The sequence below is a fragment of the Megalobrama amblycephala genome, linkage group LG16, assembly GCF_018812025.1.
Source record: "Megalobrama amblycephala isolate DHTTF-2021 linkage group LG16, ASM1881202v1, whole genome shotgun sequence".
In the NCBI taxonomy this organism is placed as follows: Eukaryota; Metazoa; Chordata; class Actinopteri; order Cypriniformes; family Xenocyprididae; genus Megalobrama; species Megalobrama amblycephala.
The window spans coordinates 10,300,430-10,313,371 of record NC_063059.1 but is presented as its reverse complement, the minus strand read 5'-3'; the positions used below and the strand labels follow the sequence as shown (position 1 = coordinate 10,313,371).

The 12,942-nt window shown below is 38.0% G+C and overlaps 1 protein-coding gene across 1 annotated transcript in view; it reads left to right on the top strand.

The window, feature by feature from the left end:
• nphs1 (NPHS1 adhesion molecule, nephrin) overlaps positions 1–12,942 on the top strand; it is a 115,622-nt gene that overhangs the window by 38,988 nt on the left and 63,692 nt on the right.

Here is a 12,942-nt window from a genome sequence, read left to right as displayed (position 1 = left end):
CCGGATCTATATCTAACTCGGATGGATCTCCATCTGTTTCAATAATATATAACTCATCTAATATTAGAATAACCATTACAGAAGAATAAAATAAAGCATATTTCGTTACTTTTTGGAGCTTGGAAAGGCTCATTTTGAGCAGATGTTTTATGCCATCATCACTGTCCTAGTCAGAGCTCATTTCCCAGTACATTCAGCAAATGATAGTTTTGAGAATATGTTTGAGATTGCAAATATTAGCCCATTCGTGATCTCAAACATATTCTCAAAACTATCATTTTTAACATCTTCAAAATCAATATTTTGATCGATGATAGCTTCACCATATCCTCCATCAAGTGACAGTGACACTCATATTTGATTGCGTTCAGTACTTGCTCTGCACTGAGACATTTCACATTTTGCCTATTATTTTGTTTCTGTTTGAATGAAATGTCACTTCATCATTGTGTATCAGACATTGCCACCTTGTGAAATAAAGGTGAATCGTGCTTATTCTGTCATCAAAGATTCTATTTTTGTTGTGTAGAAAAAAATATATACATACACTGATACTCACCTCGGGTCGTTAGCGACCCTATACAATTTTTACATAAAATGAATGAGAAAATATGCATTCTTATCTCTATATTTTTTTTTTTTCTTGTTATAGCTATTCTTTATGAATTGATTGAGGAATACTATGAAGGTTGATGTCTAACTTTGAAAAATGAATGAGGAGGAGGGTAGTGAATGACGTTGCAGGTCAATAAAGACCCAAGGTATGCATTTAAGGGTTAAATTGTCAAGACTTAAACTTTTGTGATGATGCAGCGCTGGCCTGTCACCTGTCCTGAGTGTCGTTCACGTTCATTCATTGTTGGAATTCATAAAAATGTTACCAGCCAACTGACTAGCAACACAGTTTCATATACTTGCCAACACCGATTTCTACACGCATTTGGCGCTTGACGAGTGTTAGGCCCTGAAAAGTAATGTAGCAAAAGTAATGTAATGCATTACTTTCCATAAAAAGTAACTAACACAATAGTTACTATTTTAGGGAGTAATGCAAAATTGTAACGCATTACCTTTAAAAGTAACTTTCCTCAACACTGGTTATATCTTTATAGAAGAACTGGTTTACCTCTTTCTGCAGCTATTTTAAGAATGCTGTTGTGTATATTGTGTAGCCAGAAACTTTGAAAGTTTGCAAATCAGAAACTCTCCATATATTCATAATCCAAGTTTCTCTGATCTGTTAAGTGGATGGATGGATGGAATCATAGGAAAGATGCAAGAACTTGAAGTAAGTTGGTGAACTTTCAGATATGACACAGTATGTCCAGCAATATCATGACACACCGCTCTCTCAGGCAGCTGGAATCTCATTCCTGATGAGAGTCACTGCTTAGTCGCCATGATCTTGTTTTTTTTCAGGCATCTCTTTGCCTCCCACATTCAGTATCTGAGTCATGATTTGTGCCACATATACATGATTGTCACTCACATAAATTAACTGCAAGTCCTAGTGCTCCAGCCCGGAGGTGTTCTTGCTTCTCTACATAGCCTCAGACTAAATAAAATGCAAAACTATGTCCAACACAGCTTCCTCCAAAAATGATGAAGCTTTAAAGAGGCTCAATGGTTGGCTGATTGTATTTTTTTTATTTTTTTCCCTGCGGCTCCAGAGTGATTAGTCATGTGGCATTCTCAGATCAGATGATTAGCTAAAAAAAAAAAAAAAAAAGTTTCTAAATCTTGGTGCCTATGAGGAAAGATGGTAGTATGCCAAACTGCTATTGAGATGAATGTGAATGCTAATGGTTAGATCTTTCCTGCTGCTATAAACTTTGAGAGTAGCAACTCTGGAAACAGAACTTAAAAGCTAATATTTTACTTGTGAATATTATATTATATTATATTATATTATATTATATTATATTATATTATATTATATTATATTATATTATATTATATTATATTATATTATATTATATTATATTATATTATATTATATTATATGTAAGCAATAAGGTAAGGTTGTGCTGTATCATGAATAAGTCGCAGTTGAAGGGCGTTGTTTGGCACGACGCAAAGCGGAGTTATTCACATAACAGCACTAGCCTCGAGTACCTTATTGTTTTTATAAAACAGTTACCACACAATACAAATTTTAAAGCTAAAAATATATATCGATGCAATTTTCATGAAGTAAACTTTCACTAAAAGCCTTCCTTCCACCGGAAAAAATAGTCCTGACCGTGAACAGCAACAGAAGTTACATTATTACACCATTAGATGGCGGCAAATACTGTCTTTATGAGTGTGTCAGTCAGTAGCGAAGACTTTTACATTGAAAAGACTGAATTGTTGTGAACACGGTACAAGACGCAACCAACAAATGCTTTGACTAGCGCTGTCAGTCACGGTAAAACCCCTTAACTGTTAAAAAGACAAGATAATACATCAGACATTTAATGAGATTTTTTATTATGAACATAGGACTGACATGAAGGAAAAAGCTAAATCTGAATGCAGGTAATAAACTCGCTCACTCGAACTCTTTCTCACAATACTCTTCTATGTAATACCATAAGCTTCAATGAACAATATCAACTGAGAACATACAGTTTACGTTGCTAAGAGTGGTTGCTAAGGGTGTAGTGTAGTGATACACAGAACCGTTGGGTGAAGCGGTCATAGCCGTGTTTTATCGTGAGTAAAACACAGCTATTGACCAATTAGAATCAAGGACAGGAGCTAACCATTTTATAATATATTATTAATAAATGTAGGCATTATTAAATGTATTTTATTTAGATATTTAAATAATATAATAAAATTGATTTTAAATGATAAATAAATGAGTGAATGTGATGTTCAATCACAAATCAAGATGCTGTTTGACATCAGTGACATTGAATATCATCTTTACTATTGTCTTGAGATCAAGTATCATTGAAATCATTCAGAGTTGTGTTTAGGAGTAGCCTCACCTTTAAACAGCAAGAATTCTGCCAATTTTCTCTGGAAAATGCTGTATATAGATAGTGTGAGAGCGCTAGTGTCTATTGGGACTGTGTGTCATGTAGGGAAGTGGATTTGAGTCTCTAGATTAAGGTTGGTAACTGGTTCGGACACTATTTTGTTTATCGTATGTCGGTCTGATTTACGCAAATCAAGACTTGTTCGGTTGAGTGTTGAAAGTGTTTATTGTCATATGCGGTGGGCTAAAAATGAAGAATGTAAGAGCAGGAAAGACAGAGAGCGGGAGAAATTGCTGTTATCTCTGTTGCCTCAGATGCACCTGCTGCACTCTTCAGACAGGAACGAGATGGGAGGAGATGAGAGGAGAAGTGCAGAGCGAAGGAAGAGGTGGAAAGATCAGTGGTATGAAGACGAGAAGATGAGATGAAATGAGAGAGGGAATGAAAGAGAGAGAGCAGAGGAGGAGGAATGGGACTGCTTCAATGGCTCTTAGCTTCAAAGCTCACACCTGAGCCCAGCGTAACCGTATGTATGTGTGTGTTTGTGGATGAGTGTATTCAAGCCTTTTGAGGCATGTCTGGTCAAAGCTTGTTAACAGACTGTGTTTGCTCATGTGGTCTAACAAGGCTCTGATGTGCATGTGTGTGTGTGTGTGTGTGTGTGTGTGTGAATGCCAGATACACATGACCATTAGAAAAGACGGTTTTCAATTTAAGGCAGTGTTGGGTTTTGATGAATGACCTTCCATCTGCCTCAACTTACCTGGCTATGTATGAGTTCATCTCTATTCAGATACAGCCAAATACGGTTTCTCTGACTCGGTGAACCTGACATCATCGTTGACACTGTTTACTTTCTTAATACACATTCCTGGTCTTATTGTGAACCATCAGTCCATGTCATCCCACAGAAAAATCTGGCAATCAATCAATCAATCAATCAATCAATATATCTATCTATCTATCTATCTATCTACACAAAAATGACGGTTCAGTACATACCTCGGTTTTGAAGACACGGTTCGGTATGGGTCCGGTTTGTTCAATTATAATTAAAATTTTGTTAAGGATAAAAAAATATATATCTCTGCTAATGCTGTAAACTGTATAGGGAGCCCTTACTTGCACATTTCTATAATATTAAAGGTTACACTTAACAACAGAGCTTAAACTATTAAATTCAGCTATTTATTTTTTAGAGATAATATTCAACACTCAAATAATAATTATAAAAAATGGACATAAGGCAGTTTTTGCAATAACTTGTATATCTAATTGTAAAATTATGTTTCTCCAATTCGTTGTTCAAATATAATCATTTCCACAGTTACAGTCATAACAAATTTATTTAAACATACATTAAATAATTAAGACATCGCTAACAGGTAAAGTAAATATAATTAATATATCGGCTTATAATAGGATAGTGAGTATATGTAGCGAAATAGTTAATTTCTCTAGCAAACTAACAAGCTGTGGACACTGAATGGCATTTCTGAGGTAAATGTTATACTATGTGACATTGTTTACAAGTTGTTTTATTGACGTCTTTCTGCGGTTGAAACACTGACTGAGCGATTACACCAAGATATGGTATGTTTCAGTAAGTTGTACTGTATATTTCAACATACTTTCAGATGTTCATTCATGTTCATTCTGTAACCAGTAGTAAAGAGAAAGGATATCCACGCTTGTGAAAAAACGCTTTTATATTTCTGGAGTCGTCATCTCATGTCACTGTACATAATTTATCCCCTTTTTTCATTTCTTTATGGTGTGAAACTTTTTAATGAGGAAACAATTACTGTGTGCACCTTAAAGTAAACATCACTGTCACAGCTTCATCTCGATAACAAAACCGCATCAACGTTCATTTACACATATAATGTGTGACTGAACTGGAAATCCATGTGGGAGGGAGCTGTTTTGGTTTATTTCACCAGGAAATGTTTCTATTTGTGCACGAGAGCTTGAAAACGAGCATCTGTGATAAAATTGTTGCCTTTTGACTATCTTTTCATTCACTTGGCTTTTGCATGTGTGAATCAGTTTTGAGGAAAACATTTGCATGTTTATATGTTTATTGATGAGTATGTGAGAGAAAAACCGAAGGGGTATGTTCATCTGTCTGCGCTAATGAGCCTCTTATCTTCCATTTCTGTCCATCCGTCTATATTTGTCTAATGAATCAAATTTCACTGCTCAATGTTTCTATGCCTGAGTACTCATATTGTGTGTGTGTTTTCATTTCTCAGTTCTTCTGCATACAAACGTGTGTGTGTGTGTGTGTGTGTGTGTGTGTGTGTGTGTGTGTGTGTGTGCGTGCATGTCTGGGTTTGTATTTGCTCTGTGCATGTGAGCGTGCATTTGTCTAGAGAGGAGAGGTTGCAGGAAGTATGGTGGGCGACTCAGGTGGGCTTCTCTGAGGTCATAATCTTTGCCTGACTAACCATTGTCTGTCATGCTCTGGCTCCCATTGCTGCCAGTAACACAGACATAAAACTCCCCACACATACTTACAGACACACACATCTACACATTCCCTGTACACACACACACCCTCTCACTCTCTCACCATCCCTTCTCTCTGGTTTCAAAGAACAGACCGCTGAACACACACACCTGCTTTCTACCGCAGCTTGACTGCAGCAGAAAGTAAAAGGAGAAAGAATGAGGTAACTGGAGGGAGTTCAAATGACCAGGGGCTAGAGACCCCTCGTTCCAGTCATTGCACCCCTTGTTGTTTCTAAAAACAGGCTGAGAGGCCTGGTCATTTAAGTATTACAACAGGGCTTCAGTTAAGTTTTTCAACAGATGAATGAATTAAAATATATTAGAACTGACAGTAATAACTACAACTTGATTGTATTAACTAATGTCTTTGCTGCTGAACTTTAATGATTTAACCCTGAGGGTATTTTGTGGCCCTGGAGAAGTTTTGACATGTCCTGACATTTGTGATTATTCAGTTACTTTTAAACATATTAACGTTTTTTTAATTTTTCTGAGGATCACCTCAGGATTTGCGTTTGAATGCTGCACGCTCTCCGTGGGCATGACCTCATTAGCGGATATTGAGGTGACTCTCGAACGACTGACATCTCTCTCTTTTCAAACATATTACATAAACAGAGAGTATTTGTTTTATTTTATTTGACTTACATTATTTAAATCCTGACATTTCATTGTTTCTTTGGACATATTTCTCATGTTTGTGTGATTAGTATTCTCTAAGTTACAGTTCATTTTCTGAGGAGTATCAGAGTGGACTTCATTCAGAAAGAGATAGCAGATTGCGCATCATGTTAGTTTTCTTTATTTAGCAAAAAGCGCAGCATTTTGTTTTTACTGTGAGTGTAGACAAATAAAAGAAGACATTTCACAGTTTTGAATGATGTATAACTCTTATCTGTATGTCCATGTAACACAGTTCGTATGTATGGGAAGAAGGAGGCGGGAACCGGCGAACGTTCAAACCATAACTTTAATATAAAATAAACAAAGAACAAAACAAGGTAATGCCGGCAGACCCTCACGGACATCTACACAAGCACACAAACATAATAAAACATAAAGTAAAGTCCAGGCCTGGTCCTCTCTCGTCCTTCACTGTCGTCGCTCCCCTTTTATGCTTCCGGAGCTCCTCTGTGAGAGACTCGAGACCGGTGCAACACGCAGCTGACACTCATTATCACTCGCTTCACCGGCCTTGCACCGTTCACTAACGGCTCTCACCCGCCCTGCTCGTCACAGTCCAAAATCGAAGGAATATTTTAAGTCTCTTTCACACTGGTAAGAAAAAACCCGAGGTGGTATCGCCGGCGCAACCACCGACCCCAAGAAGTTAAAGAAGGATAGGATACAGGAGAAAAATGTTCAACACTCTTATTGTAATTTTAAGTAATTTCTGCTTATTAGTATGGTTGTATTAAAATTACACTGTTATGATAGTTTGATTATAAAGTATATTTGAGACTACAGACTATATAGATCTATGTGAGACTACAGTTTGAATGAATCCCCTTTTTTTTTTCCATGACACATTGACATTACAGTATAGAATGGCTCTTTCAGCATTATCCTGAACATTGTATAAGCATTCATTTCATGTGTCATAGAATGGAAGAGAGGCTCTCAGGAGTCTGTCACATAAAAATCAGTCTACAGGCTTTCATTGACAACCTAGGAAGTCAGGAAAGGTCTCTTTTTTCAAGTATTGTTAGAAGCTGTTCACACATTTACAATAAAAAAGTGATTAGTACATGAATAATATTTAATATCATTAAAAACAGATACAATATAATATAAAACATTTGTTGATATCATAACACTAATACCTTGCAATACTTGAAATAGTATTGGAATGTATTTAATCTATTTAGAATGACCTTGTGCTATGTTAATATTCTTTATAGTTGTGTTATGTGACTGAGAAGGGTAAAATAGTTTAGTACCAGTAGGTTAGTTCAAGAAAAGTAGTATGATATGACATCATTGTGATGAAACACCATTGTTTTTACATGCTACCTTGGCATTGCTGTTGTTGTTTTGAAGCACCTTTTGTTTTTTTTTTAGCTTTGCTATCGAGCACTGAGCCAAAAGTTCAGCAAGTGAGAATGAGGGATGAAGTGAAAGACATGCATCGAGACAGAGTGAGAAAAACGCTCTACCTGCTTGCCTGGTCTGTGAGCACACCATCAGTCTTTACTGGGAAATCTATGTGCCTGAACAATGTCTTCTCTAGCACAACAAGTGATGAGTCTGGCTTCATCTGCAGAGAATGAGAAAGATAGAGCGAGGGGGCGATGGCGTGAGGGTGAGAAAGCGAGACAGTGAGAGGAAATTGTGAGCAGTTAAAAAGAGAGGGAGAGCAGAAGAGAAGGGAAAACAAATGCATCTCATTATCTAAGCGGGCTCCTCTGCAGTGCTCTCCTCACACATCAGTGTCCACACAGCTCCAATTGCTTCCTTTAAATCAGTTTGAAGCCCAAGCCTTGCCCCATATGTCTCGGTGTGAAGCCCCTCACTCCTCACTGCTGAGCTGCACACAGCAATAACGCCCCCTAGTGCCTAGAAACTCCAGGGGAGCAACTAGCTACATGAACAACAACACCAAGTTCTAATTACTATGTGCCAGTTCTCACTGGGTATTTGTTTGGTTTATTTGCTAGGGTTTTTTCAAAGTGAAATTAAGGATTTTATATTGTTTTGGGTATGTGAGCTTGCCCCTCTGAGGAAAAAAAAAACTGATGATCATAATTTGAGAATATTCCACAGAGCATCTTGTGCTTCAGAGGAAGCCAGAAAATGAACGTAGTTCACATAGTAAATATCATAAATTATCTTGTTATCGGCGACTTAGAAGTCAAATTTATTTGTGTTATTTATTTATTTATTTGAATTAATGATATTTTGGAAGTTATTTATTAAATATCTTAATAATAATTAATATTTTTCATTTTAATTATTAATATAATATATTAGATATTTGTCTGTTATATATATATATATATATATATATATATATATATATATATATATATATATATATATATATAATCTGTTACTGTTCAGACTTTTATGTAGAATGTTGTCAGACTCATTTAAAGGGATAGTTCACCCAAAAATGAAAATTATCCCAATATTTACTCACCCTCAAGCCATCCTAGGTCTATATGGCTATCTTCTTTCAGACAAACACAGCGATATATTTAAAAATATCCTGGCTCTCCCAAGCTTTATAATGGAAGTGAATGGGGGCATGTTTTGAAGAAAAAAAAAAAATGCATCCATCCATCATAAATATAATCCATTTCGGCTCCAGGGGGTTCAGCGTTCAGAGTTTTTGTAAGAAAACATCATATATAAAACTTAAATAACTATAAAATCTAGCTTCCGGCAGATGGCCATACACATCGATTTGCGTCTGAAAAGTAACCCCTGACCCGACGTAATGACGAATGCGGAAGCTCAGAGGATAGAGCAAAACAAAACACCGGTCACGAATTATAAGTCTAAAATGAGAAATTTTAAAGAGAAATGTTGAAGGATTTCGATATAAGAGAAGAGGAGTTTGAGTTTGTTGCCCAGCCCTATTTTTTTAAATCACGAGAGAGGTCTAAGCTTATGATACTCCTACATACTGCATCACACATTGCGTCAGTGGGTTACTAATTCAACGCAGAAGTCGACTTGCGCAGTATGCGTACGGTCATCTGCCGGAAACTAGTTATTATAGTTTATAAAGTTTTAAATATGGATATTTTTCTCACAAAAACCCATCACTTCACTTCAAAGGGCCTTTGTTAACCCCCTGGAGCCATATGGATTGTATCTATTGATGCATTTTTTTGGGGGGGCAGCTTCTACCATTATAAAGCTTGGAGGAGCAAGGATATACATCTCCGATTGTGTTCGTCTGAAAGAAGATAGTTATATACACTTAGGATGGCTTGAGGGTGAGTAAATCATGGTATCACTTTCATTTTTGGGTGAACTATCCCTCTAAGAGTTTCAGGGGCCTTTCACACAGAACGTCTTCTTGCTTTTGGTCTGTGGTGTTTTTTAACTGTTGTGTCAGAATACGTTGTGCTTTTACATTGTAAAAAATGCAGCTTTTAAAAACACAAGACCTGCAGTTTTGCACTGTCTAGGTTTTTTTTAATGCTAAAGTGCTTTCTGGGTGAACAGCCTTAAGTTCATAAGCAGTATTTTAAGATATTCCTTACACATTGTACAACCAAAAATGATCCCGTTTCACACTTTTACATCCAATATCAAGCTCACAGTAGGATAAACTGTGCAACTCGGGTAAACTTGGACAGTGCCACATTTGAGTTCGATTCGTTTGAACAGAGCACAAAAACTGATTTTCACTCCCTCTCGTCAAAAGCGGCGAGAAGCGCTCTGTAGCCCCGAGCGATGCGGGGAAAGTTGCACAGCAGAGAGGTAAGAGGGAGCGCTTTGATCGGCGGCGTGCGCGTCTCTTCTGCTGGAGGTGATTTGCAGCACTGTTGCTGCTGCTCTTTTTTTCTATAAGCAGAGCGCTATGCTAGATTAGCATTTAGTGCATTTCCACAGGCTTGTCGACAGCGCAGGGGCCGCGCTTCATCATCCGTCTGTGATTCACACAGGCGTTTCAATTGATAATGAGATGGTGTGCTTCTGCAGTGTCGTGCTGAGGCCACTGAAAGTGAAAGGGCTCTGATAGAAAACAACCAAGGAACACTGCGAGGCCCTTCGTTAAGATCTTAAATAACCATGTGCAGGGTGAGGCCCTAAGTAAGATTTGTTTCACTATTTGTTCCAAAGCATTAAAGAGGAACTATTATGCATAAACGCCAATTTATGTTTGTGCCAGTAGGTGTCCAAACTCCATACCCCACCCCCAGCGATGACAAATGCACCTACGCCTTTCATTTTTGTTTATTGGAAGCTTGCAAGTGCAAATAGCCAACATTAACCAAATATGAACATATCTTTAATCACCTATGTTTAAATGAGCTAATGATAACTGGGATAAGCAAGGTGACGCATACACAAGCAACAAATGCCCCTTAAAACATTTTACCATGCTCATTACTGAATAGTTCATTTGACTTAGTGTTAGTTTTTCGAAAAGTACTATCTTTCTCTCTGTGTGATAGTGTGCTTGATGAATTCATGACTACGCAATAGTCATTCATTACGCAATAGTCCATTCGTATAGTAGAACTGTGTGTATTACGACCTGCTAGGACCTGCAATGTGAGATCCACCAATCAGAGAGGTTCCCAACTCTCAGTTGATTTTTTGATTTGATAAAATTATAGGAATATACACCAAACAGGCATAACATTATGAGCACTGACAGGTGAAGTAAATAACACTGATTATCTCTTCATCACGGTGGTGGGTGGGATATATTAGGCAGCAAGTGAACATTTTGTCCTCAAAGTTGATGTGTTAGAAGCAGGAAAAATGGGCAAGCGTAAGGATTTTAGCGAGTTTGACAAGGGCCAAATTGTGATGGCTAGATGACTGGGTCAGAGCATCTCCAAAACTGCAGCTCTTGTGAGATGTTCCCGGTCTGCAATGGTCAGTATCTATCAAAAGTGGTCCAAGGAAGGAACAGTGGTGAACCGGCGACAGGTTCATGGGTGGCCAAGGCTCATTGATGTACGTGGGGGGCAAAGGCTGGCCCGTGTGGTCCGATCCAACAGATGAGCTCCTGTAGTTCAAATTGCTCAACAAGTTAATGCTGGTTCTGATAGAAAGGTGTCAGAATACACAGTGCATCACAGTTTGTTGCGTATGGGGCTGCATAGCTGCAGTCCAATCAGGGTGCCCATGCTGACCCCTGTCCACCGCCGAAAGCGCCAACAGTGGGCACGTGAGCATCAGAACTGGACCACGGAGCAAGAGAAGATGGTGGCCTGGTCTGATGAATCACATTTTCTTTTACATCACGTGGATGGTCAGGTGCGTCTGTCGCTTACCTGGAGAACTCATGACACCAGGATGCACTATGGGAAGAAGGCAACCCGGCGGAGGCAGTGTGATGCTTTGGGCAATGCTCTGCTGAGAATCCATGTGGATGTTACTTTGACCACCTTCCTAAGCATTGTTGCAGACCATGTACACCCTTTCATGGAACCAGGATAATGCGCCCTGCCACAAAGCAAAAATGGTTCAGGAATGGTTTGAGGAGCACAACAATGAGTTTAAGGTGTTGACTTGGCCTCCAAATTCCCCAGATCTCAATCCAATCAAGCATCTGTAGGATGTGCTGAACAAACAAGTCCGATCCATGGAGGCCCCACCTCGCAATTTACAGGACTTAATGGATCTGCTGCTAACATCTTGGTGCAGATACCACAGCACACCTTCAGTCCATGCCTCGACGGGTCAGAGCTGTTTTGGTAGCAAAAGGGGGACCAACACAATATTAGGAAGATGGTCATAATGTTATGCCTGATCAGTGAATAGCATTTTCTTTTTTCTGTGAGTGCTCAGCGCCTATGCTTTTCAACGTTCGTTAGTGTGTATAATGTTGCTGTTTGAGCATGAAATAGGTCTGCAAAGTTACAAAGCATAACATCACTCCAAATGGAGTTAATCTCTATATCAGTAAGCACTGTTTCTGAATTCCCTAAAACGTTGTGATTGCAGTCTTGAGATTTCTTCTGGGAATGTAAACGCCACAATATTTCTCATTTATACACAGAAAAAAATGTAAAAAAAAAAAAGGTGAGTTACCTTAGTAGTGTGTTGGAACGTGTGTAAGGGGTATGACATTTCTGAAAGCCCGCTTGAAGCGGCTGACCAATCCCAACACACTGCTCCAGACTGACCAATCAGAGCACATTTGAGCTTTTCAGAAGAAGGGGCTTCATAGAGACAGGAACTAAACAGAGTTTAACTAACAGGCTGGGAAGAGACAACAATGTAAAATATGTGAAAAATAAGGTGTTTTTTGAACATTCAAGCACAGAAGCCTATTCTATCAGACCCTATAAACAAAATCAAGACTTTGAAATAAGAACATAATATGGCCTCTTTAAAGAATAAAGATAAATTGGATCCATTCGTCGATAACAATAGATCTCTTTTTATTGTCTGTTTTAAGTGAACCTGGGAAGCTTATCCATCTGAGTTGTGCAATTAAGTATTCAAGTCAGTAAAAAAAAATACTGACCAAAACAAATAAACCATGAATTATTGCAATGGCTTTTTTTTTTATGTTGGACAAGTGGATAAGCATAAGTGACTACACTACCTGTATGATTTATTTATGCATGCATTCAATCTAACAAATAATTGATTAATTTGCATAGAGCAAACTGCATGAGACTCATTTACTATACATTAGTTGACTATAAGCTGGACATACTGATATGAATGATAATAATGTGTGGCCTGAAGAAGTGGGATGCTATTACTTTTCAAAGCAATCAGATTTACAATTTTATTTCCTGGCAGACGATAAAGCGGG